Genomic DNA, 26,781 nt, shown 5'->3' on the forward strand with positions numbered 1-26,781 from the left:
ATATCATCCAGTTTTGACTTATGTGTGGGTTCTTAATAAAATTAACCACATCTCTAATAAAACAGTTAATTGGACTGACTTCTGGAAGTAAACCTGGGACTGATGTTTGTCAGAAGGCAGTTAGTGGGTGTGGACTCATGCACTTCAGCAGGCCTCATCTGGAAGATGTATGATTGGGAGGAATCACCTATTTCCCCTTGGGATTAATAAAGTATCTATCTATCTATCTATCTATCTATCTATCTATCTATCTATCTATCTATCTATCTATCTATCTATCTATCTATCTATCTATCTATCTATCTATCTATCTATCTATCTATCTATCTATCTATCTATCTATCTATCTATCTATCTATCTCATCTAAAGTTGTGCCATGACTTGTACGTATGTGGATTTCCTTGCTATGTCAAGCACTATGTTCAAATGCAAGCCTGCTTTTAAGTATATGAGGTACCAGATTGCTCCATTTAGATAATGATCAGCTTTCTACTATAGATAATTTAATCTAATGCTGTTTTTTAGACTGCATTGAAGAAAATGGGGCCGAAGTGGCAAGCAGTTTACTATCTGATGTCCATGAATGCTTCTCCCATATTGTATGTTAGTGGATGTCAGGAGCTTGGAGTCTGAAAAGACCTAACAGTAAACTTGTGGTTGAAAGGTAGTTAGTCCTTGCCATGGCATTCACCACTAATGGTCACCAAAGGAACAGGCCTTTCATGCCGTTTTAGTTGCACGACATCCAGGGGTACTAGTAAGCCTTAGAGACAGCAGCTGCCATAGTGGCCAAGAATAAAGCCTGTGCATGAGGGGAACTCAGTGAGGCCATGGAGGAAAAGTGGAAGGAACAACTCTGAAGAACATGTAAACACAAGGGATATGTCCTCCTTGGGAAATCTGGCTGTGTTAGGTCCTGTTCTTTAATTGAGGTCATGGAAGCAATTAAGGACTTGTATAAAGGTAAAGTTATAGGACTGAAAGTGCTGAAACATTGGGGGGATGTCATGGTTAACGTGTTCCTCAGAACTGCAACACTGGGGGTGGTAAGATACCTTTTTCTAAATAGAGACAGTAGGCTTTGTAATGATTGCTCAGAGATTGCACTGTTCAGCCTGTGCTAGGGTGCTGTAACAGAGACATTAAAAGATAATTAAACCTCAGATCAACAGACATCTTAGTGGTTTGTCAGTCCTTTCCTCCATACTCAGTTGTAACTTGTGGAAGCTGTTTAAAGAATATGGGGTTCCTGGGCTACATGCCACTTGGTTCCTGTATTTGTGGTGCTGTGTCCTCATAGTTGACATTAAGTCAAATTTCAAATTTACCAGTGATATGTTTTGTCTCATCTTTAAGATAGATTCACAATGAAAATAATAAACAAGTACATTGGGTTCCGCAGAGTGCAGCTAAAGAGATACCAGGTAGCATAACTTGAAAAAATAAAGTTACTAAAGAACGTTGCAGGGCAATCTGGGGAACCAGAAGGTCAAATGGATTAGGCAGGGGTTCAAGAAATGTGGATGCCAGGCTTCCCGAGAAATGTTGTTCTATGGTTCAACTGTGAAGTTTTGGCCCTAAGTTCACTGAGAAACTGAGTTCACTGAGAAAAGGGATCAGTGGTTTACTGAGAAACAGGGTGGAAGGTTCAGTGAGAAATTTGGCCTTTAGTTCACTGAGAAAATGAGTTCAAGATTCACTGAGAAAAGATATCAGTGGCTTACTGAGAATCAGGGTTTTAGGTTCAGTGAGAACTTTGGCTAAAGGTTTAATAAACTTTTGTCCAAATACTTTGGGAGAAAATAATACTTTCAACTAAGAGATAATAAACCAAAAGAAACTAATAAACCAATTAAATTAATCTTCATATTTGTCTTATATAGCTCCTTTCATGATGTACTTTTTTCCAAAGCATTTTACAGGTTCCACTTAAAACACATTTTCTTTCTTTTGTATCATTTCACGCACTTACATACTACATAACTGTGAACCTCTGTAGATATTTGGCCCTGTATCCTGTTAGGTTCCAGTCAACAGCATAACCACATTGCCCACTCAGCTATCAAAAGGTTGACTGCAGGTGAGGAAGCAGACGGACAGGCTTTTCTGATTCATATGACATGAATTGAGGTGCTGGGAAGAGAAGCAACACAGCACGCAGATCTCTCCTTTTCAAAAATCAAAGAGTCATCTGCTCTGACAGGCGCTGACAAGAAGAGCCATGGTAGCAGAATATTTTCCCTTCTTTGATATTAAACTGAGTCAGCCTTTGCCGTTTAGTGTTACTGGCCAGGTCTGACTCCTCTATTATGACACACAGAGCAGGTGAGTAGGAATGAGTCTCATCTGGCAGTGAACAGACAGGAGGGCTGTGGGGTCGGTGGGACCGCAGACAGACTTTGACTATGAATAACCCCCATCTAGTGAGGCCACGGAGTGCAGCTATTTGGCACTCATCAGTTTTAAGAATTCCTTAAAATTCTGTAGGTGCCTCTGTCCATGGTGATATTGGATGTGTTGGATTTCTAAGACACAGAAACACAAATAAACAAACCACCCTCCACTGTGGCCCCACAGGTTAGGGGCCCAGAAGATAACAGCGTCAATTCCCTGCATCAATTCAGTGGACTACTTTGTAAGAGATGGGTGTTGCTATGTATGCTTCAGAGTTGATCCACTCCATCTTCTTTTAACACTTGCTGCAATTAAGTAAACCATGCAAAGAACTGGTCCTGCTTACCATAAAATAGCTATAGAACATATATTTTCTTTGTTTCCTTTCTTTTTTTTTGCTCCCTAGCTGGTGATGAAACTGAGTTGTCTCCATAGCGCATACACTGGTGTGGGTGCCCCTGGTTTTGAATTTCGGTCACAATGCATTTCCATGTTTTGCGGTCCATGGTGATGGCTTAGGTGTCATGGTGGCTAAGTCACTGGTTTTTTAAGTCCTCCTCAATTTGCTTGGACCATGCCTTCTTTGGTGCAGATCTTTGTAAATTTCAATACTGTGGCCATTGCTGCCATAGAAAATGATGTGGTATTCAATTGGGGTTTATTCGCCATTCATTTCCAATCCACCTCAGCCACCTTAGTTGAGTCGCCACTTCAGTCGTCAGGTGGTTGTCACATCTTGCCAAGATGATCTTGTTTCATGCCTAAGAAGAAGGCATGGTATTCTGAACTGGTGGCAGAATTCAGAGTGAAGGGTGGAAACTGGCTGTTGTGGCTTTGTGTAAAGGACACTGAGAATACTTCTTCAAAGCTACAAAAGCCAGTGAAAGATCTTCCTGAGGAGGATGAGAAAAGAAAGTTTAGAGCTGTGGTGGCTGTGAAGGAAAGACAACAGCTAGGGGACTCAAGATGTAAGCCATCAAGTCAAGGAAGTTCCTGAGGATCTAAATCCAGCTACAGGGAGTGGCAGAGAGATGTCTCTGACCACTGTCCTGCCATCCTGATTAAAACGGAGAAATGTCTGTGAGAAGTAGTTGCCAGCTGATGTCCCTGCAGCTATTATCTTGGCACCGGCAGAGGTGAGTCTCACAGCAATGTCTGCCGGGTTTCAACATCTCCCTGCTGTGAAAGCTAAACTTGGGTAATGGCCAGCTAAATAATTGTGCAGGAACAAGTCAGGCATGTGAATTAATAAGGAACAATTTGGGAAAGACAGACACTGTGACTGTTCTGAATTTTTAAAGGATAATGGCATTATCATCAGTTAAAATTACAGAATTGAGAGGATTGCAATAGAAAATAAGAAAAAAAATCAAAGGATTTTATTACGATTTCTGACTTTATAATAAGTTAAATAAATACAGAATCTAATGCAAAAGAAATGGAGAGGTTATTATGGACATGGTAGGAAAAGTGAAGTTTCAGTACTGTATGATCTTTTTTTAAATTAAAATTGTTTTAAAAAAATGAGGTGCATAAAAGTCAATATCCTTATTTGTCAAAGTGGAATTATACTATAGTACACTCTAATAGACTATGCTAATTATACTATTAAGGAATAGTATAATTTAATATATGATAAAGATAGAATATTGTTGAAAGTATATGCCATTACTGAAACTGAATAAACAAGTTTATTCTGTCTAATCAAAATTTGCTGCATGGGTAGGAGAACTAAATAATCCATCCATCCATTTTCCAACCCGCTGAATCCAAACACAGGGTCACGGGGGTCTGCTGGAGTCAATCCCAGCCAACACAGGGCACAAGGCAGGAACCAATCCCAGGCAGGGTGCCAACCCACCGCAGGACACACACAAACACACCCACACACCAAGCACACACTAGGGCCAATTTAGAATTGCCAATCCACCTAACCTGCATGTCTTTGGACTGTGAGAGGAAACCAGAGCGCCTGGAGGAAACCCACACAGATACGGGGAGAACATGCAAACTCCAGACAGAGAGGACCCGGGAAGCGAACCCAGGTCCCCCAACTGTGAGGCAGCAGTGCTACCCACTGTGCCACCGTGCCACCCAGAACTAAATAATTAATTTTTGAATTTTTATGATGTATTGATAGCTAGTCTCCTGCATATACAGTCATCTCTCGTTCTTGGCAGAGCTGAGGTTTCAAGACCTCTGGTGAAAAAGTGAAATGCACAAATAACAGAAAGTTGAGCCTTAGGCATATTTAATAAAAGTCTCACTTAATTGAATGTTAAAGGCGTATTTAATAAAAATTCAAAGTTAATAAAACATTAAGGGCATACTTATTAAAAGTCTTACAGAATTAAAGGTCATGCTTAATAAAATTCTGTTTTAAAATTACACCCATATCATTCATGTAATTTAGACCACTGCTTCTCAACTGTTATGGTGATGTGACCCAGTTTACTTGTGACCCAGCCTTGTGAAACAAGCACACATGGAAAACTAGGTTTTGGGATAGATATGGGGACATATAACATGCAGTGCTGTCAATCACTTAGGGAACCCATTATGACCCATTTGTTCTCCCAACAATGGGCTACTTGTTCATCACCATCAAGGGACTGCTGTCAGCCCTGTAAAAGCTGAAGAAAGCCCACAGTCCCTTGCGGTTCATTGAATGTGCTGGCGTTTGTGAGTTTCTATTGTGACTTTTCAGTGCTTTGTGAATTGCTGCATTTTTGTTTTGACTATTCTTTGGATGTGTGATGGGAACTCTGTTTTATTTGGATTGCTTTTGCTGTTTCAGGCAAATCCTTTGGCCCCTTGTGCTCTGTGTTGATAAAAAATCTTTTATTAGTAAAGATTCTACATTTGCTCTAATTGTCACTAGCCGGGGTGTCCATCAGATGTTGGTAACACAGTCTCATGAGTTTTATTGTTGCATTTACAAATTCAATTTTCTTTCTAAGACATTATTTTTGCAATCCTCCTTGCTGTTGCATGTTATTTTCTACTGAAACTTCACAAGTGTGTTCATATCTCCCTTAGACTCTGGGTGGAAGGTAAAGCTGCTGTTAAAGTTACTGGATGTTCCTCATGACCTTGCAATAGAATATGCTGGTTAATTAATTAAATAAAAGAAATAAAAGAATGAATGAAGACTGAGTTGTCGGGGTAGACCTCAGAATCAGAGCAGTGACATGCCTACTTTTATACAGGAAGAAATTCCGGAAGTCAGAAGCCAAATGGCAGTGGCTCATTATCTAGAGGTAGACCAAAGCTGAAGTATGATATTCATATGGTTCAAAACTGGATAGTCTTAAATTTCATATATGAAGTCATATAAATGTTTATGCCATTAATTAATTAAATTATTAATTTGCTGAACCCATATGGTCCGTTACGTTGCCTTAAGTAGTCTATCCTGTAGTACTGGCTGGGGCATCACTGGGCACACCAGTTCACTCACAGCCAATTCAAGGATGCCAATCAATCCTGTGTCTTTAAATGGACTCATTGTGTAATAAGTAATTTACAGATTTTGCATTTGTATCTACCTGTGACTTGTCAAAGTGCTCTGAACATGCACTCAGTCAATAGTGCAGTACAAACATAAACTGAATTGAATTGAATCTAACCTTTGGATCTTTAGAATGTGGAAGACAGCTGGAGATCCAGGAGAAAGTGCACCCCGCCATGATAAGAATTTTCAAGCTCTGCACAGACAATGTGAACCCAGAAACACAAAGCTCTGAAGCAGGAGTTCTAACCACTGTTCCACCAGGCCTCCTTAATTGCTAAACTAATGCATCTGTCTTTGAACCCACTTACTCCATTTCATGTGTTCTGGGCTGAAGCTCATTCTGACAGCACTGGACACTGAGCAGGTGCCAGTCAGCTGCTGGGAACACTCACACACATGTACCCGCTCACTTAGACATACAGAGCATAAAATAATCATTTTAGGGTGTGGAATGCAAACTGGAGGATCAGAGACAAATAACACCATTTATCTATATGGCACATTTTAATACAAAACATGTAGTTCAAAGTGCATTATGAGAAGCTAAAAAAAAATTATAATTATTAAAAAAATACTCAAGAGTGACCGGAAGTACAAGCAAAATCCATAGAGACCATGAGCAGGCCAGGAATTTGCACTGAACACTGTGACACTATGCAACTACTTTGTGACAGCAAGTATTTATCCCAGTATCATAAGAGCCAGCCAGGTGGAATGGGATGCCACAATAAGCACACTAGCTCCAAGGACAAGACCACACAGAAAGTGTCTGAGCCCTGAACTGAGCCACCATGTGTATCCTGTGCAAAAGTTTTATTAGACACTTTAGGCTTTAGAGAACTTTAGAGTTTCTAAAGTATTTCTTTTGCAAGACATAATGCAATACAATAAAATTTCTGAATGTCTCTAAGGAAAGAAACCAACACAAGACATCACAAGATGTAAGGTAAAGGGTGCACACTGTTGGGGGCCTCAAACCCCGGAATTAGTAGAGTTAAACCGTTATCACATCCTTGCGGAGCTGGACAGTGTCTCTGATGATTCTGAGGTGGTAGGCAGAGATGAGGAACACCAATGGGCCATCCCAAAACCAGTTCTCAGAAAGAGAGAGGTAGTGATACTTGGGGGATTAAAGCACAGGTGTGCTCCTGAGACAGAGAGTCTCACACAGTGTGTTGCATTCTGGGTGCTCAGGTGTGGGACTTCCCTGGAAGGGTGGATAGGCTCTTGGCCAGAAAGGTGGTGGATCCAGTTGTCATTGTTCATGTTGGAACAAATGAGACACATAAGGGTAGTCTGTCAGTTCTGCGATCCAAATTCAAATAGTTAGGTGCCAAGCTGAGGAGCAGAACTGACAAGGTAGTCTTCTCAGAAGTTCTGCCTGTGCCACGTGCTAGTCCAGGTAAGATTGAGGAGATTCGAAGGCTTAACACATGGCTGAAAATCTGAGCTGATATAATAACCAAAGACTCACTTTTTAAATAAATAAGAAGAGGGATTGAAGTCAAGGGATGCACAAAGGGAAATGACCACTGACCACATCTGGCTGCAAACTTCCTGTGATGGAAACTTTCAGCCACTTGTCATTTTGTCAGCTTTGATCTATTACTGGTAATTTTACTGATACTGCTAAAGTATGGTGGTGTCCATTCCAGCTGCTGACCCTTTTCAACTGGTTAACTCTTTACCAAAAGACACAAAAATTTGGGTATTTGCTGCAGGTCATCTGACTGAGAAGGTTTTCTGTCATCTTTTCACAAATGTTCAGGTATTTATGACACTTTATCCCAGCGATTGAAAAAATATGAAGCAACTTTGTTTTTTTTAACTGATCAGCGCTTTGCTACCATTCAATTATTTCTTTTCAACCAAATAATTTCCCAATGGATCATCTTCTTAGTTTGTGACCTTTTGGAGATTATTGTAACATCTTTTTATTACTGGTCAGCACTCTGCCATTAGTTCCAAGATAGCTCATTGGTCTCGGACACTATCCATTTTATTAATGCCTGACTTCCTGAAAGCCGCTGGTCAGCTTCTTGAAGTTTTTTTCCACTGGGGGTCAAGTCAATTATTTGCCTTTAGCTGGTCAGGTCTTTCTTTGTCCATTTTGTTCAATTATCAGCAGTCCCCTGGGGACTCACTAGCTGCTTTTGATTGGTCATCTCTTTACTACTAGGGAGCTGTTTGAGGATTGTCAGCTTATTGGTTTCAGCCCACTGGGGATGATTTGGGGTTGGGTTCTAGACAGCTCTTATCTCTAATGATGAGTTATTACTTATTAGTTGGCTTTGCTAGCATTGGTCAGTTGTTATAATTCAGCCTGCTTCTTCTCATACACTAGTTTTTATTTTATTGGTCATACCAGCTATTAGTAGAATAACACAATGGCTGCCTCACAGCTTCAGTCCCAGATTCAAATATTAGCAATGGGCACAGTTGGTGTGGAGTTGGTATATGTTCCTCATAATCATGTGGGGTTTTCTCATTGTACTCACACAAGGGACATGCAGGTTAGGTTAAGTGGTGACTCTAAACCCTTTGTTTATGTGTGAATGGGGATGGGTACACAAGTTGGCTCCTTGATGGACAACAACAGTTTGTTGATGTCAGTTGTCTTGAAGACTTTGATTAGTTGTTTTACTTTTTCTGCATATACCAAAGGCTTCATCTATAAATATGTTAATTTAATTTCAATATATACAGTATGCACAGTAGACATTTCAGTGAATGGACACGTGTCCTATATTGACCACATTCAGAATGGAGTCCTTCTATGTGTCAGGATGTGCACTTTTTGACATATGAATCACTTAGTTTGGGTCAAACAGCAAATTTATAAGGATCTTAAAATGTAAGAGGCCTACAGATCCTGAACACATTTGATTATTATACAACATTGAATCACAGTGGAATTAATTTGGAGTTTTGACACCAACCAACGGAAAAAGACTAATGTCAAAGTGAAAACAGATCTCTGCAAAGTGGTCTAAATTAATTACACGTATGAAACATCAAAGAATTGATCATTTAAGTAGTCACTAGTGATGAGTGAACATTGCCTAGTTCACATTAAAGTCAATGGGGAAGAACTAACTGAACTAGATTTGACTGGATTATAATGGTGCAGTCGTCTTTAAGTGTCTCTGAAGGCTAGGAAAACATCTGGCAACTATACTGGACCAATTATTGTGGCCAAAAAGGCGACCTGAGCCAGAGACACGCAATCATAGATTTCATCAAAACAAAGCAGAAATGCTGAAATCATAGTCAAAAGTCAGAAAAAATATGTAGGTCTTTTAAAGGCAGAAAATTCACAGTGGTGTGTTATGATTGAAGCTGCTGTCTCATTCTATTTTTTGAAGTCGACGTTGACGTAGAATTCAAAGATCAACCTGCACATTTGGCTACAAGCACAGATAACTTGTCCCACAGAATCTGTAATTCAAATAATCAGCATTATTTTACCCTTTACCTGTCAATGTTGGGGAACAGAGGACGTCATTATGGGGAATTAATATTAAAAAAAAATTCTCCTAAACTTGCCAAATTATTAGTGAATAATTCAACGAACAAGGGTGAACACCATTGCTACGAATAACGCTTTAGCAAAATTCGCTGATCAACACTAGTAGTCACCAATTTAATATGATGCACCTCAATCATCACTGGTGCAGCTAGCTAATTTTGGAAGTCACAGAATTAGTCCAATGGAGATCATCTGTCTGGATTTCAGTTGATTGTAGTCTAAATGTTCCTTATCTGGAGCATATCTGGTCCAACTTGTGGTGACACAATGAAGACAAAAGAACACTCCAAGCAACTCCATGAAAGGTGATAGAAAAGCACAAGTTGGTTGGATAAAGACAAGGAAATATCCAACTGACTGAAGATCCCTTGGAGTCTAGTTAAGGAATAGAAAGAGTATGGGACAGCTGAAGATCTGCCTAGAGTTTTGACTGGAGTGATCGTGAAAGAACACCAGTGAGGGCGGCCACTATGAGAGCCTTGAGAATTCTGAAAGGGTGACAAGCCACAGCAACCAAGACTGGATAGATTGTACAGACAACAACTGCTGTCCAGGTACTTCACCAGTCACAGTTTTCACAGAGAGTAGCCAAGAGAATAAAATGTACAGGACATCACAGCTAGGATTTGCAAGAAGACATGTGGAGGCTCTAACGTCAGCTAGGGGAAGGTTCAGTGGTCTGATGAAACCAATATTGAGTTGTTTTGGCCATCAGACTGAAAACCTTGTTTGATGTAAGCCAAAAACTATACATTATCAAAGACACGCCAACCCCACCATGAAGCATAGTAGTGGAAGTATTATGATCTTGGGATGCTCCTCTGCACCTGGCCCTGGGAAGCTTGTGAGAGTAAAATGAATGTAGCAAAATACAGAGAAATCATGGAGGAAAACTTGATGCAGTCTGCAAGAAATCCATGCCTTGGGAGAAGATTTGTCTTTCAGCAAGACAACGACCTCAAGTAAAAATCTAAAGCTATACAGGAACGGCTTTAAAACACAATGTTGATGCCCTGAAGTCGCTGAGTCAGAATCCAGATCTTAATCCAAAGGACAATTTGGGTCTGGACTTGAAGAAAGGGTATTCACTCATGATCCCCATTTTTGCAAAGATGCATGTGGAGAAATGGCAATGTCCAGATGTGCAAAGCCAATGGAGACCTGAGCACAGAGACTCAAGGCTGTCATGGCTGCCAAAGGTTCATCTACTAAATACAGGCTTGAAGTAGGTAATTACTTATGTGATCAGTTATTTTGTGTTCAATATTTATTATTAATTTAGAATACATGGCAGAGACCTGTTTTCACTTTGACATTAAAAAGTTTTTTTTCAATATTAAATTAAATCCATTGTAATTCAGTGTTGTATAACAATAAAATGTGCAAACAGGAGTGACTACTTTTTATAGGCATGGTATATATGGAGGCATTGAGACAGGATTAAAATTACTTAGGGGAAACTTGAGTGCTGGACACAGCAGATATTTTTAGTAGCTCACTCATTGATGTCAGTTATCATGATGTCAGAGCTCCTCTTCAGCAACCTCCCATAATTCTTCTGCCTGCTACCATGGGTTTGCTAGGGAGGAGGCATCTGGTAGCTGCTCTGGCTGTTATCCGCTGTCACATTCAATGAAGTAACCTGTCCTGACTTCTCCACATCTGTTCTCAATCTATGTTCGTGTTTTCACTGAACAATTACGGAAGGGAAGATTCAAAAGGGCTGCAAATCTTTGAGATGTTCTCAAATTTTTTCCCGAGGGCTGAAACATATGTCTGGAATTGTCTATTGGTTTTCACTGACAGCTTCTGCGTCATTCCAAAACACTAATCAGATTAAAGCAGAAAGTTGGGTCCTTGAAAGAGAGCGTGAGGTACCCTGCCAGCCAGGAAAGACACATTTTAAATGCATGTGGCTGTCTAATCACTTGAGGTTTTTCCATCCATCCAAATTATAACTGACTTGATCCCATTCAGGGTCATGGTGAGAAAATGATTAGGTCAAAGGTGGGAGCCAACCATGGGGATAATGCCACTCTATTGCAGGGCACACTGAAATAAACTGAAATTTGAAATAAACACCAAGTACTCTGAGGAAAATACATATGGACATATGGACAGAGGAGACTCTGGGAAACTCCATTGGGCAGACACCAGGCTGGGGATTTGAATGTAGGGCTCTGTAGCTATGAGGCAGCAGCACTAACCACTGTGCTACTATTCAGATCTAGTTTAGGCAATGTGGCTTGCTGGGTAAAATATAATCATATAGTTTACATCTGATTTTGTTTCTCCCCTTTTTGAAAGTCTACCAACCACCATTGTTAATGATACCTATGTTTTCTAAATATAAAAATTTAGTTTCAGTAAAATGTTAACAACCCCACCCCGCCTCCCATACACACACTTTAGCAAAGCTCTCAGGCCTACACTGAAGTCTACCTTAAAGACATTTCTAATTAGCATAAATTCACACCCAAACACCAATAGTAAGTAACCCCTACCCCACCCTCTAACATGGATGTGAACCTAACAGTCTTGTCCAATGTTTAATGGAACAGACTGCTATGTAGTTCAGGGATGCCCAGGACCAGTGCTCACCTGGGTAACACTTGGCACAGTTGGTATCTCCGTACAAAGACCCACACATACTCATATTGGGATAATTCGGAGTCTTCATTTGCCCCTTTTTCAAAAGACAGCATATAAAAAAGCAAAGCCTATTTTCTAAAAAGACTAAAGCAAATCATCAGTGATAGAGAAGGACAAGAATCATGGGAGCATATGAGATAAAGGAGCATAACGAGCATGGGTGAATGAATATAACTGAAGACTGAGTGAGCTAAATGCCTACAACGTGAGAACAATGTGTGCTGATGGGCGCTGCCCTCTGGCAAATCTATCCATTTATTCATATTCCGGGTAATATAGAATCAAGTGCTGCTGGAGCCTGCCCTGCCAGAACAGGGCACAATGTATCTGGACAAGATGCTAGTTCACTTCAAGGTACACTCATTAATGCAGGGCAAGTGTAGCACTGCCAACTACACAAACATGCATGACTTGAGGGGAAGGGAGGAGACCAGCGTGCACACTGACAAACCTCTCCAGAGCTGTGAGGTGGCACTGCTTACCAGTGACACCCAGTATTACAAAATGCTGGAACATGTATCTGCTGTTTTCAGTGGCCCAGTGGTTAAAGTGTTGGACCGTACAGCCCCGGGTTTCCAGTTCAGCTCACAGCAACTGAATCTCTGTGTGACCCTTAGGAAGTTATGTAACCCACCAAGAATATGAAAACAAATGAACTTTGTAAAGCTACATTCACTGAGCAAATTATAAGGAACACCATACTAATACTGAGGAGGGACTCTTTTTGATCTCAAAACAGCTTCAGTTCTTCCTTGCATGGATTCCACAAGATGTTAGAAGCATTCCTTTCAGATTCTGGTCCAGGTTGACGTGATTGCATTACACTGCTACTGTGGATTTGTTGGCTGCATGTTCATGCTGTGGATTTCCTATTGTACCACATCCCAAAGATGTTATACTGGATTCAGATCAGGTGACCAGGAATGACACTGAAGAATACTAAACTCATTGTCATGTTTATGAAATTAGGTTGAAATGACTTTTGCTTAGTGCCATGATGCATTATCATGCTGGAACTGGCCATTCGAAGATAAAAAAACCGTGGCCATGAAGGAATGAATAATACCTAAACAGGTCATGGCATTCAAGTGGTGGTTAATTGCTATTAATGGGCCCAATGTATGCCAAGAAAGCACTCCCACACCATTAAGACCCCCACCACCAGCCCAGACTGCTGACACAAGGTGGGTTGGGTGCACGGATTCATTCTATTGGTACCAAATTTTGACCCGACCATCTGTGTGCCTCAGCAGAGTTCGAGATACATCAGACCAGGCTGCGCTCTTCCAGTCTTCATTTATACAGTTTTGTGCCCACTGGAGCCTCAGGTTTCTGCTCTTGGCTGATGGGAGTGGAACCCTATGTGGTCGTCTTCTGTTGTAGCTTATCCACCTCATGGTACAATGTGCTCTGTATTCTGAGATGCTTTTCTGCTCCCCACACTTGTACAGAGTGGTTTTCTGAGTTACCACAGCCTGGCTGTCAGCTTGAACCAGTCTGGCGATTCTCTTCTGACCTTTCTCATCAACTAGTCATTTCCATCAGCATAACTGCTGCTCACTGGATGTTTTTCACATTATTCTGAATAAACTCTAGAGATTGATCTGCATTAACATCCCAGGAGATCAGCAGTTACACAAATACTCATAGGAGCCCGTCTGGCACCAACAATTATGCCACTTACTGAGATCACATTTTTCCCCTGTTCTAATGTTTGAGGTGAACACTAACTGAAGCACCAGACCTGCATCTGCCTGATTTTATGCATTGTGCTGCTGTCACATGATTGGCTGATTAGATAATTGTATGGATAAGCAGCTGTACAGATGTTCCTAATATGTTCATCAATAAGTGTATTGGGATCTTAGAGACGGTGCAAAGGCACTACACAAGTGTAGTTTAGGAGAAGGTAAGAATTAAATTGAGGCAAAGTGATAGCTAACAGAACCATGAAGACTATATTGAAAAAGCTCAACATTCATACATCCTTTCATTCCTTTAATTTACTGAACTCACCAATTCCAGTACAAGGTGATAGACAAGTAGAATCTATCCGGTGTAATAAAGTACAAAAAAAACATTAAAGGGTTGGGGAATTCCACACCATATGCTTGAAAATGAAGGGAAAAATGAAAATGCCTTTACAGACACAAGTTCAAAATGGAAATGAGTAATATAAAAAAGATGGCAAATATATAGCCGGGAGACTGGAACTGGAAGTGATGGCATATAAGCCGGGTTCTTGGGGACTGGAACCAGAAGTGATGTCATTAGGAGGTGGGTTTTTATGCCTGTAGAGGAAAAAGAGGAGAAAGTATCAGAAGACAGTGCCAATCCCTGGCCCAGCTGAGAAACACAATTATTTGAGGCCATAAACTGTCTCCCATGCGCACGTTTCATCAATTTTCCAGTTTCAGTAATTTCATCTCAGCGTTGTGGGGCACCAGAGACCATACCAGGTAAAAATGGGTGCAGAGAACAAATGTCCTCTGGGTGGGGTGCCCATCTATCCTATGACAGCCACACTCTTCCTCACCCATCCATCTATAAATCTATTTATTCACTGAGTCACAAGAGGCTGCCACCTAGCCTAGCAGCATTAGGTAAAGGCAGAACACCCCATCATACTCATTAACATCAATTCAAGGAAGCATCAAAGGACAAGGCAAGAACTGTCAAACTCCATACAGGCACTAACCACTCAAGGATCTGAAACCAAACTCCATGAGCTGTGAGGCACGGGCACTGACATTTATGTCACTCAATTCTAAACTGACTTTTCTGTGTTTTGTGGGGTATTGATTCATTTTGTACATTTCTGTGCTCTTACCGTTGACGTTCAATAGCACCAGCAGCCATGCTTTCGTCATCAAGAAGTGACAGCATATGATGGACAGCACATTTGAATTAACACTAAAATGGCCGAGTGGATATGTGGTTTTATTTCTCAGTTAAAGGTGTAGGATAGGAAACAAGTACTAATGAGATTTAGGGGTGTGTGGCTAAAGATTCACAGGGCAGACCTGAAAATTGCAGTGTGCCAGCTCCTGAAGTGGTTGTGTTTTGAGAAGATTTGTCAAGGTGTTGAGACTTTCAGCGCTTGGTTTGATTAGAGCCTCAGCAAACTGGCAGTGGGCCTGCATCAACATGCAACGTTTATTCTCTCAATCCCTCCAAGGAAAGTGCCACGTGGCAGTCCAGGTGAAGGCCATGTGTGTCACAGCCTTTCCTATGTTCTGCCAAAGAGGGTTCCTTTGTTATTTGCCCGTTAAGTGTGTAGAGCAGGTGAGGAGGTGGTGGTTGAGTTTCCTTCCACCATACTGTGATGACATTTGGGGGGATTTGACTTTTTTCAGTATGTCAGCTGTGGTCAGCATGCTTGATGTTTGTGATACTTCTTCAGTTAATGGTTGCCCATTTGTCAAAAGTAAAATCAGGGTTAGATGGCAAGAGTTCACTTGTCAACGTTGTGGCAGTTGCGCTGGAGGTTTGTACTTGTGGGTGATGTGTGAAATTCTTTTCTTCTACAGTATGTGTGAGCAGGCTGCCAGGTAAAAGCAGCTGGTTGTTATGAATCTGAGAGCCACTTGGGTGATTAGAGGGGGGGCCATCAGATTATCACACATGGAGGAGGGTGAATATTATCCATTACAAAATGCAAACATCTCATTAGGACATGCCTGAACAGGGGATTCCTGACGCTCTTCAGACTGACTTCAAAACACAGCAATTGGATTGGAGGGGTGGCATGCAGGTATTGTCAAGCTGCTTGCTGAAAGGTAATAAGTTCAAAAGAAATCTGCCATGCACATCAACTCTTTTGGGTCTCATCTCTGTGTGTTCTGCTGAGAAATCATTCAGGGTGTTGCACAGTTTCATGGAAGCCCAGAAGCCCAATCAAGGAGACCCGATAATGGAGGTGTGTGAGAGTCTTAAGGGCATCTTGGAGTGTTAAGGTTTGCCCGTCATGTATGTGGAAGACCATTGTGGACATGTGTGTGTCTCTAAGTGTGAAAAACTACATGTGTGTTCACTTGAGAAGTTGTTGGAGTTGTAATTGAGTTCTTTATTTAATTTTTTCTAGCATCTCCTTGCAACGTTTGGGTCAATATACATTTCATTTATGGGGTTTCAATATCTGACAAATTCATTTTTTTATGTTGGTTTTGTGATACAAGTATTCCCGAGAAAGTTCTTTATTTTTACTATTTTGTTTTTCTTGTGGACATCACCATATTCTGGCAATGGTGTTGATGGTTACCAGGGTAATGCACCACAGAATCCATTTACATTTCCACCCATCTTTTACAATTTAGCACAGACCAAATAAATTTGCAAATACTTTTTTTAGTCCACTCTTATTCTGACAAGAGATATAGTTGATTCATGGATTTTCGATCCATGCACATCTCTGCTTTATAGTTTTTTCCCGATCCTTTACAAAAAATCCCTAAACTGTTGTGGTGGACAGCAGGCGTAGGCTGGCATCCTGACCGGGATGGTGCATGATTTCTTACCTGGCACGGGAAGACACGGTACTGAATGGCCAAGAAGAAAGACAGGCTGTTCCCTGCCTGCTTTTGCCAGAAGGTTGGCAGGAGGCACCGATTTCAGATTGAATATGCTGGTGTCCTGGCAGGGAAGGACTGAAGATCTTTAACCAGCCAGGATCCCTGTATAACAGAGGAACAGGGGGAGGCCATCTGTTCTGGCTCCCTCAGCATTCTAGATTGCAGCAGCCCTGGGATACGGTACCCATATGGATACTTGTTGCTGGGTTTCATGGGTGCCACAAGGGGCTGCCACAGGGATATGTGGTCCCTACTTTGGGGAGCTTGTGCTTGACCCTGAAGTGCAATTGCTTGGCACCAAAAGTGCTCCCATAAAAGGAGCTTCTCTGCCTCACCCAGACGAGCTGGAGTCAGTGGAAGTGGACAAAGCTCACCTAGGAGGAGTGAAGGAAGAGAAAAGAAAAGAAACAGGGAGAAGAAACGAGAGAATTATAACTGTGCAAATCATGTTAAAAAGCCTGTTTGGAGGTATTTCTGGAATAAATATTTATTTGCATCTGGGACTGGTATTGAGTTGTGTCTGGGGTGCTGCAACACACCATACAGGTTGCACAGTCTTTTAGACAGAACAGCTGGACATGTGTATGGAATCACATGCAATTGTGTGTGAACACGTGTGGGACCAGGTGTATGCTTATTTGCATGTGTGTGAATGTTTGTTTTCAAGTGTGTACATGAATGTGCCCCTTGTCATCTGGTTTGTTTTGCACTTTTTCTGTGTCTCCCCTTTTCTCCTTTAGGGATGTTTTGTATTCATTTTGAAGTTTTGTTTGTGCCAGAGAGCCTGATTTGATTGGTGATTTTTAGTTTCAGTTTTTATTTAGTGTAGTTAGACTTACTTCAAGTCTCTCTTTTAATGGGTGCTGGCATTTTGAATGTTAATTTGCAGTTACTGCCGCATTGCTATGAGAGGACGACTAGAAGTGTGTTTTTGTATTGACTTTCTATTTGCAATTTTTTACTCAATCCTCAATCTCCAATTATTTTGAAAATTTCAATTTACTTGTAATGTTATTTTATTTTTACCAGCTTTGCCACTTTATTGGGTAATCCCAGCACCATTTTTCATCTTGGTTACCAAGGCCTCACTAGTGTCTCTGTGGGCATGTCCTTGGAGGTCATGACCTCTATCCAATTACTCTATTGGGTCAAAGCTGCTAGGAAATGTCATGTCCTTTTCCAAGCAGACAGATTTCTAAATAAATCCTTTTGCCTTAAACTTATACATTTCATTCTTAGATTCTGCATTTTTTGATCCCTGCCTGTTTTATGACTATGAGTATGCGTATAGTTTGTGTTTTCTATTTGGCTGCAGATTGTTTGTCTTCCTGATTTTAACCCTTTTCTTTTGGTATTTCTGACCACATCTCTTCTTCTGTTCATGAATTAAAACCCTCACTAGTACTCTTAGTGGTGTAAAGATCAGGATTGTGCACATCCTAGCCCTCCAAGATTGTGTATTTAACCAAATTTTCTAGTGTGCTTTCTTTATGATTTTGAAGTTCTGGCTATCAAATTCTAGCATTTGTTTCTCTGATTATGATTTGGTGTCAACATCTTAAGTTTATAATTTCCCGGTTTTGGTTTGTTTAAAGACTACATTTAATCTCATACTTGTAAATTTGACCATATTTCCCATTCCTGGCACAATACTGCTTGTGTGACTGCCTATGTTCCTTCATGCACTGATTAGTTGAATATCAGTCATGAAGTTAGGCTAATGAAACTCAAAAAAGTTTTCAAAATACAAAGTAGGCCTGGGTCTGGAAACGAAATTCAGGCTTGTGGCCTGTACCCTCAAAAAGGAACAGTGTATTAATTTGTAAAAGGGAGAGGGGGAACCTTTAAAGCCCTAGAACAAGGAAAAAAGGCAGAGCTTGTTAATAATTATAAATTTTAACCACATGTGAGAGAATATAGAAAGTTGCCTTAAAAATGAGGCAAAACAAAAAATATTGAAATCCAAATCCAAAAACCTTAAACAAACCTTAAACAAAAGAAGAGTCCAAAACTAGAAAATCAAAACAAACACCTACACAAACCATGCATTCAAGAATGAGAATGAAACAACATTAGCAAGAATAGTGATGAGGCATCTCTGGCTGAACATAAGCTTGGGGTGGTTCCACAACGGTAACATAAGGGGGCTCCACTCAGTGGTGTCATTAAAGTTGGTGACTAAGACATCCATAGGCACTTGGGTGAAGAATATAAATCCTTAGCAGAGTCAAAGTTGTCAAGAACAAGCTAAGGTTCTGTATAATCACTGCAGAAAATTGCACAATAAAGGTTTTGAAAATATCCAAAAACTTGGACAACTAAATGATATACAACTGCAGTTAAAATGCTGTTGCATCACTAATGTCATGTAATGAAACTTCTGGGAGGTTGGACATGGCAAGAGGTCTACATCTTAGCAATAGTTGGATAAAAAATGATAAAATAAAAGAGCAACTCTTAAAACAATATGTAAGCAAGGGCAAAACCAAAATCCTATCAATGACTTCTTCTTTCGGCTGCTCCCGTTAGGGGTTGCCACAGCAGATCATCTTTTTCCATATCTTCCTGTCTTTTGCATCTTGCTCTGTTACACCCATCACCTGCATGTCCTCTCTCACCACACCCATAAACCTTCTCTTAGGCCTTCCTCTTTTTCAACTTTCCAAACTGAGCTAAAGAAAAACTCAGGAACTAAGGAAGAATTAAACAACATCATAAATCTACCCAGAAAGGTTCCTGCTTTGTTTCCTATAGTGCATGCAAATACTCCAACCCTCTATAGCCCTGAGTGGGATTAAAAAATCTGCAGACTGTTTTGCTAATGTTGCTGTTTCGTCTGGACTTGAATATTTTCCAATACCCTTTTTTTAAAGAATGATACTTTTTGTCTTACCCAATCATCATGGCTTTTCAGTTTATACCTACTTTTCTGAGTCTGCATTCACACTATGTCATATACTGCCTGCCAGGTGTGACATGTCAGTGCTGCCCGCCAGCCTCATGGCTCAGTTTCATCACCATGGCAATGAATGTTGCGAAGCTGTGCTATGCAAGCAACCACTTCAGGTGGCACTCTGCTGACAGAATGCCCAAGTGTTCAAGGAATGACAAGTCCCCTCCCTTATTTCTCATGTCCTTCCCACCATGTGACTGTAACACAATTTCTGTTGAAAGATGAATCAGGCCAAGAGAAAATTGCAGATGAATAGCTGGGTAGGGGCAGAACTCAGAACTGTAGTTCAAAACCATCCTAAATATATGTCAATCAATAAAACATTAATATTTAAATTATTTATTAATTAAAAGTTCAAAAACAAGAAATAAAAATTTACACTCGAAATACAAAATTCTACATATTAAAATAAAGGAAAGGATTAAAGCACTGAAATGAATTAATAATTGCTATAATACAATCCATCCATCCATCCATCCATTTTCAATCCCGCTCACCCTTAGCATGGTCATGGGGAAGCTAGACCCTTTGCCAGCAGTCAGGGACTCCTATTTTGATTATTGTTTGCTTCATTTGGATGTTTTATGCCCTAAGGTACCTTTTGGGTTCATTTGTTTTCTAAATATAATTTCATTTTTGAATTGTTATTTGGGCCTTTTTATAGTCACCATTCTGATAGCACTTTCTTTGATTCCTATTGCTGGGACCATCCGGGAGTGGATGTGTCCTTAGTGTTTGTTGCCTTTCAATCATGAGTACAATGTCATCCAGAGGTCTGCCTCCCTATCTGACTGCACAGATTCCAAAACTGTTCAAACCTTTCAGGAATATTTTCTTTGCTTTGTTTCTCTGGATTTGGACTCTTTTCACTCCTTCTCACTTTGATTTTGCTTTCCAATTCTTGTTTTAGGTAATAAATAGTTGTTCTACTGGTTCTGAGCCTCGCTACATTTTTTGAATGCATCCTTATCTTCCAGTTGCCCTCCGAAGTCTCATGCCTGCTGGGCATAATACCAGCAAGCATTGGACTCAAGACAGGAATAACCAAAAATCCAAAATACTAAATCCAAGATAAGTAATCTTCTTCTTCTTCTTCTTCTTTTGGCTGCTCCCATTAGGGGTTGCCACAGCGGATCATCTTCTTCCATATCTTTCTGTCCTCTGCATCTTGTTCTGTTACACCCATCACCTGCATGTCCTCTCTCACCACATCCATAAACCTTCGCTTAGGCCTTCCTCTTTTCCTCTTCCCTGGCAGCTCTATCCTTAGCATCCTTCTCCTAATATACTCAGCATCTCTTCTCTGCAAATTCAAAATAAGTAATCAAAATTTAAAATCAGATGAACCCAAAACTTCAATGGTTAAGCAGTAAAAAAAATTACAAATAAGAAGATAAAGCAATGGAAGCCAAAGGGCAGAGCCATTAGGTGGTGAAGGGGTGAGAGATAGTTAGCCAGTTGCAGATAGGGGATGACTGGTGGGGCAGAATGGATGAAACCACAATTATTTAGTCAGAATATCAAGGTACTCCCTACAGTTTTTGAAAGATGTCACTGCACAACAAAGTTTTTGCTTCTTGACCACTGTTAGGTGTTTCTTATAGATTTTTGGGTGCTGATCATGAATATTGCATCAAAATTTACCCAACGCATACCGTTTCAGAGAAATCTTCAGTTTTGTCACGATTTTTTTTTATATTTGTATCTAAACATTTTCGCTCTCGTAAGTGACTTATCAACAACGGTTTGTGCATCCTGGGAATGTCCAGGCATGGAATCAGGCCAGGTTGGAAGCTGTTCTGTGGAAGTTGACATCCTGTGCATGTCTAGGCAGGTCTGAAAGAGCTTGACGCTGTCTCAGCATGCTATAAAGGTGGTTTGCATACACCGATCCTGCTCATTTGGTTAATATAGATAGTCAGTATGTATAGTATCAGTATAGTAAAGTATAGCATCTGTAGCAATATAACAGTAAGTAAGTTTGATGCTATAGACGTTTTGGTGTTGGGCAATATGTCTCGTCAATGTCGTAACAGCCGCAATACATTCTGCTATATCTGTGGCGAATATACATTTGCGCCTCAGAGACGTTGGATGAGTGCTTTTTTGAAGAAAGCTTATCATCTGTATTTCGGCTGCAAAATTGGTGATCAAGACAAGGAATGGGTGCCTCACATTTGCTGTGCGACATGTGCTGTCAGTCTGAGAGCATGGCTCAGAGGCACTCGAAAGACAATGCCGTTTGCTATTCCGATGATATGGCGAGAACAGAAAGACCATGTGATGGACTGTTACTTCTGTTTGACTAATGTGTCTGGTTTCTCTGCCAAAAACAAGAAGTCAATTGAATATCCTAATCTGCCTTCAGCAGTGAGACCCATGCCACATGACGACAGTCTTCCAATACCGAAACCACCAGAGGATTGGACCTTAGGCAGACCAGATGAAGAAACTGCAATGCAGGGTACTGACAGTGACATTGACCCGTATTTTGATCCGTGCTCATCAGGCAATCCACATCTGATAACACAGTCCGAATTGAACAATTTGGTGAGAGATTTGGGTCTGTCAAAACCAAAAGCCGAGGTGCTGGGTTTGAGACTGCAGGAATGGTGTTTGCTGTCACCCGGTACGAAAATTTCTGTGTTTCAAGGCCGACATCATGATATAACCAAATTTTTTGAACAAGTCGACAGTCTCTGTTTCTGTTGTGACATTGAAGGATTGTTCTCAGCCTTGGGTTGTGATCACAACCCAGAAGAGTGGCATCTCTTCATTGATTCGTCAATGTTAAGCCTAACAGCTGTTCTGCTACACAATGGCAACGTTTATCCTTCAGTACCTGTTGGCTATGCAGCACACATGAAAGAAACATATGAGAATATGGAACTGTTGCTGAAGCACATCCAGTATAGCAGATACAACTGGAATATCTGTGGACATCTTAAAGTTGTTGCTCTGTTACTAGGACTGCAGCTTGGCTATACAAAGTACTGTTGTTTCATCTGTGAATGAGACAGCCGTGCCAAAGAGTCGCACTATTCTTGACAGATATGGGCCACTAACGAAAATAAGGTTTTCGTTATTTAAGACAGATGTTCCCAAGAATAACTGACGCCAAGATCAAAGAGGGCATTTCTGTTGGCCCCCAGATCAGACATGTTATGAGTGACAAACGGTTTGAAGATCTGTTAGTTGGGCCGGAAAAAATTGCCTGGAAAGCCTTCAAAGATGTTGTTGACAATTTTCTGGGCAATTACAGAGCCCCAAACTACATTCAGATGGTAGACAAACTTCTAAAAGCAGACAAGACAATGAAGTGCAACATGTTCACTCAAGATTCATTTCCTCCACTCACACTTGGACGTCTTCCCTGCAGATCTCGGTGCTGTCAGTGACGAACACGGTGAAAGGTTTCACCAGGACATTGCAACGATGGAGAAACGATACCAGGGCAACTGGAAGTTCATCAGTGCTTGCTGACTACTATTGGACACTGCATTGTGATGCACCAGACATTGAATACAAAAGAAAATCAGGAGCAAAACACTTTTAATTCTGTTGAATTTAATAACTTATGCGAAATATAAACGTGACTAAATATGTTATTGTCAGTAAACATATAAATGTCTATTTTTTTTAGAGTTCCTACATGATATAGTAAAATCAAAACTATATTTGTGCATACCCAGTAGGTACCTGTCACAATCAGAAAAAAACTTTTCATGAAGCAAGACTTTTCAAAAAAATTGTTGTGCAGTGTGTCCAGGGATATTTTATGACAACGGAAAGTCAAGGCCTCAGTTTTATGTCTCATCTGATGGATGGTGCCGTTTTTATAACACAATGTCCCTGTCACTGCACCTGGGCATTGGGATCCACACACAGACCACAGGGTGTGTGTCCCCTCCTGGCCTCACTGACACCTCTTCCAGCAGCAATCCTAGCATTCCTAGTTGGTCTCCCATCCAAGTACTGGCTGGGCCTGAACATTCTTATCTTCAAGGGGATGGCCCGTTCTGAAATGCAGGTAGTATGGCTATTATATTCTAGCTGTGGTCTCATCACTGGCTCAACTGTTTTTCATTTTTTTTTGTCTTTTTTATATCATTTTGTATATTTTTAATAATTCTATTAGTCTTTTCTTTGTTATTATTATGTCATATTATGCTGCAATGTTTAATAATTTATTTTCAATTGTGTGTTAGAATTAGATTCTTTATTTTTAATTTTCTGTCCTGTCTCCTTAAACTGAAGTCCAAGGACGCGGGGCCACCTCACAAAGCAGGCCCCAGTGAATAAAAAAAGAAGCTTCAGTACAAACCAAGGCTTCAGAATTTTATCTTAATTTTGACTACTGTTTTTGTGCTTCTTATTTTACTTTTTAAAAAAATAAATAAATAAATAATAATAATAATAATAATAATACAGAAAACTTTATTTTTGTTATTTTTGGCCCAAGGTTTGCAGGTGACCCTGTTCTTCTTAATAATATTTATGATATTTTCAAACTTCTAAAACCAGTGTATCATTGGGGTGTCTACCTGTTGAGTTAGAGCTTGACTGCTTAAGATATGAGCAAAGCTGTGAGCTCAGACCTGAATTTAGAACAGGTCTTGCCTTTTATGTAAGACTAGCCATAATCACGTCGCTTTTTTAATGATTTTTAAGCACAGGGAAAAAAATGAACATTTGAAAAATCCGTAATTTAATAAACCACCAAGAAAAGTAACATTGCAACAATGCACGCTGCGAACCAACATACAATTGTCCGTGACTGAAAACTGGAGGACCACCGTCGCGCTGCCACCTCTCAGAGTGAGGGACGGGGCTGGACGTCGCTTGGGCGTGGAGGGCGGAACAGGGGGAGAGGGGAAGGACGACCATTCCGCCCTCTCCATCCCGGCCCCCCCGCCATTCTAGTCTGCTGATTTCTTAGTCATCTCTTAGTCATCGTTCAGTACGCACTGCCTGCTCATGTGCCCGCCCCCAACTCCTCACCTGAGTCGCTTTTGTCTGTGTACAGTCGACATGCACCTGTGAGTCATGTTGACTGTTCATTTTCCAAACACCGCCTCAGTCGCTTTTGTCTCTGCTACAGTCCATATGCACCTCTGAGCCACGTTGACTTTTCATTGCTCTTTGCGGTTCTGGCTGCTTTCCTATATATAATCCACCAAGTCACCCGACCATGGTAGTAGCGCGTTTGTGTGTACAAAGGGCAGGGACGTAATAAGTGTGAGTGTATGACCCGCACTTACTGGGAATTCCTCGTTCGTGGGGAACAATTGCAAGCCCCAGTCACTATCGCGAATGGGGTTCAACGGCTTACCCACGTCTCTCGGTGCCGGGTAGACACACGTTGATCCATTCAGTGTAGCACGCGTGCAGTACCGGACACCCAAGGGCATCACAGACCTGTTAATGCTCAATCTCACGTGGCTGAAAGCCACTTGTCCCTCTAAGAAGTTGGATGCTGACCGCTCTTGGGTCGCGTAACTATTTAGCAGGTGGGAGACTCGTTCGTTTTCTGAATTAACCAGACAAATTGCTCCACCAACTAAGAACGGCCATGCACCACCACCCACAGAATCGAGAAAGAGCTATCAATCTGTCTATCCTCTCGGTGTCCAGGCCGGGTGAGATTTCCCGTGTTGAGTCAAATTAGGCGAAAGGCTCCACACCTGGTGGTGCCCTTCCGTCAATTCCTTTAAGTTTCAGCTTTGCAACCATACTCCCCCCCCGGAACCCAAAGACTTTGGTTACCCGGTTGGCTGCCCGTTTGTCTGTCGGCATTGTTTATGGTCGGAACTACGACAATATTTGACCGTCTTCGAACCTCCAACTTTCGTTCTTGATTAATGAAAAGATTCTTGGCAAATGCTTTCGCTCTCGCTCGAATTGTTGTCGGGCGTGGCTCTGTCGTGCGTGTGCCATGGTCGGCTGCTTAGTGAATTGTTGGTGGGCGGGGCCCTGTGTTGTCGGTGGGCGGGGCTCTGTGAGTTGTCATCGTATCCCATGGTCTAGTGTTGGTGGGCGGGTCTCTGTGAGTTGGCGGGCGTGGCTATGCCGTGCGTATCCCATGGTTGTCTTGCTTGTTCTGTCGGATTAGTGAATTACAGTATATATATAGATTTTGTTTGCCTACAACCATATTTATACTTTGTTGTGGCAGAATTTCGTAACAAAAAAGGGAAATCCAAACAGAAAAGGCAACCAAACAACTCATCTAGGAGATAATACCTCAGCATGGGTCTGAGGAGTATTAAGCTTTTAAATAGGCCTCAGGCAGCTACACCTGCAGCATCAGTGGGTCACAAGAAACATGTCAAATTAAATCAACACAAAGGAAAGATAAAAAAATACATATGATTAACAAATAAAGAAAATAGAAAAAAAAAAAAAAGATCAAAACATATTTTGCAGAGTCCACAGTGAGGCACAGCTGTAGTAAAGTATCCCAGCCTTTAGTCAAAAGGTAAATTACATCTGTGACACCCTTTTCAACATCTTAGCCAATGAAATAGCACTCCTTTACTGACATTTCTGCATTCAGCCCAACCATGTCAATTTATTTTTTTAAATGTGTCACCGCTGAGGACACTAAATATATCATAAAGGTGTATGATTTAAAATGAGCACAAAAAGAGATAATCCAATAAAAAAAATTGTAAAATAGACAGAAAAAACATCTCTCATGCCTATCAAGATTTTACATTTGTTTTTATACTTTTATTCTGTTTTTTGGACTTTCTGCTTTTGTTCAAGGATTGTGTTCTTTGGATTACATTTTTGGATTTGGCTCTTTATGAGTTGTCTCTGTTGATGCTACATTTTGTTTCTTGCCCTTTTATAATTCCTTTGTGTTACGGTATTGCATTTGTTTATGTACTGTTTTTGTTGTTTTTGAGTTGTTATGTATTTGATTTTTATGTGTTTCCTGTTATGTTTATAATTACGTACTGTCTCTTTAAGTGGGAGCACGTTCCATGCTCTTTGTGGCTGGCACACCAAGAGGCAGATCTACCTGTCCATCCATTTAGGAACTGTAAAGGCAGGGGGACAGGCAGTTCAAGTGGGAATCATTTGTGTTTTTATTTGTTGACTGTTTAGGCTTTGTAATTGGATTTTTTTTTTATTATTATTGCCCTTGTTTAAAGTATTTTA

This window comes from Erpetoichthys calabaricus, chromosome 17 (genome assembly GCF_900747795.2).
Source record: "Erpetoichthys calabaricus chromosome 17, fErpCal1.3, whole genome shotgun sequence".
NCBI lineage: Eukaryota > Metazoa > Chordata > Cladistia > Polypteriformes > Polypteridae > Erpetoichthys > Erpetoichthys calabaricus.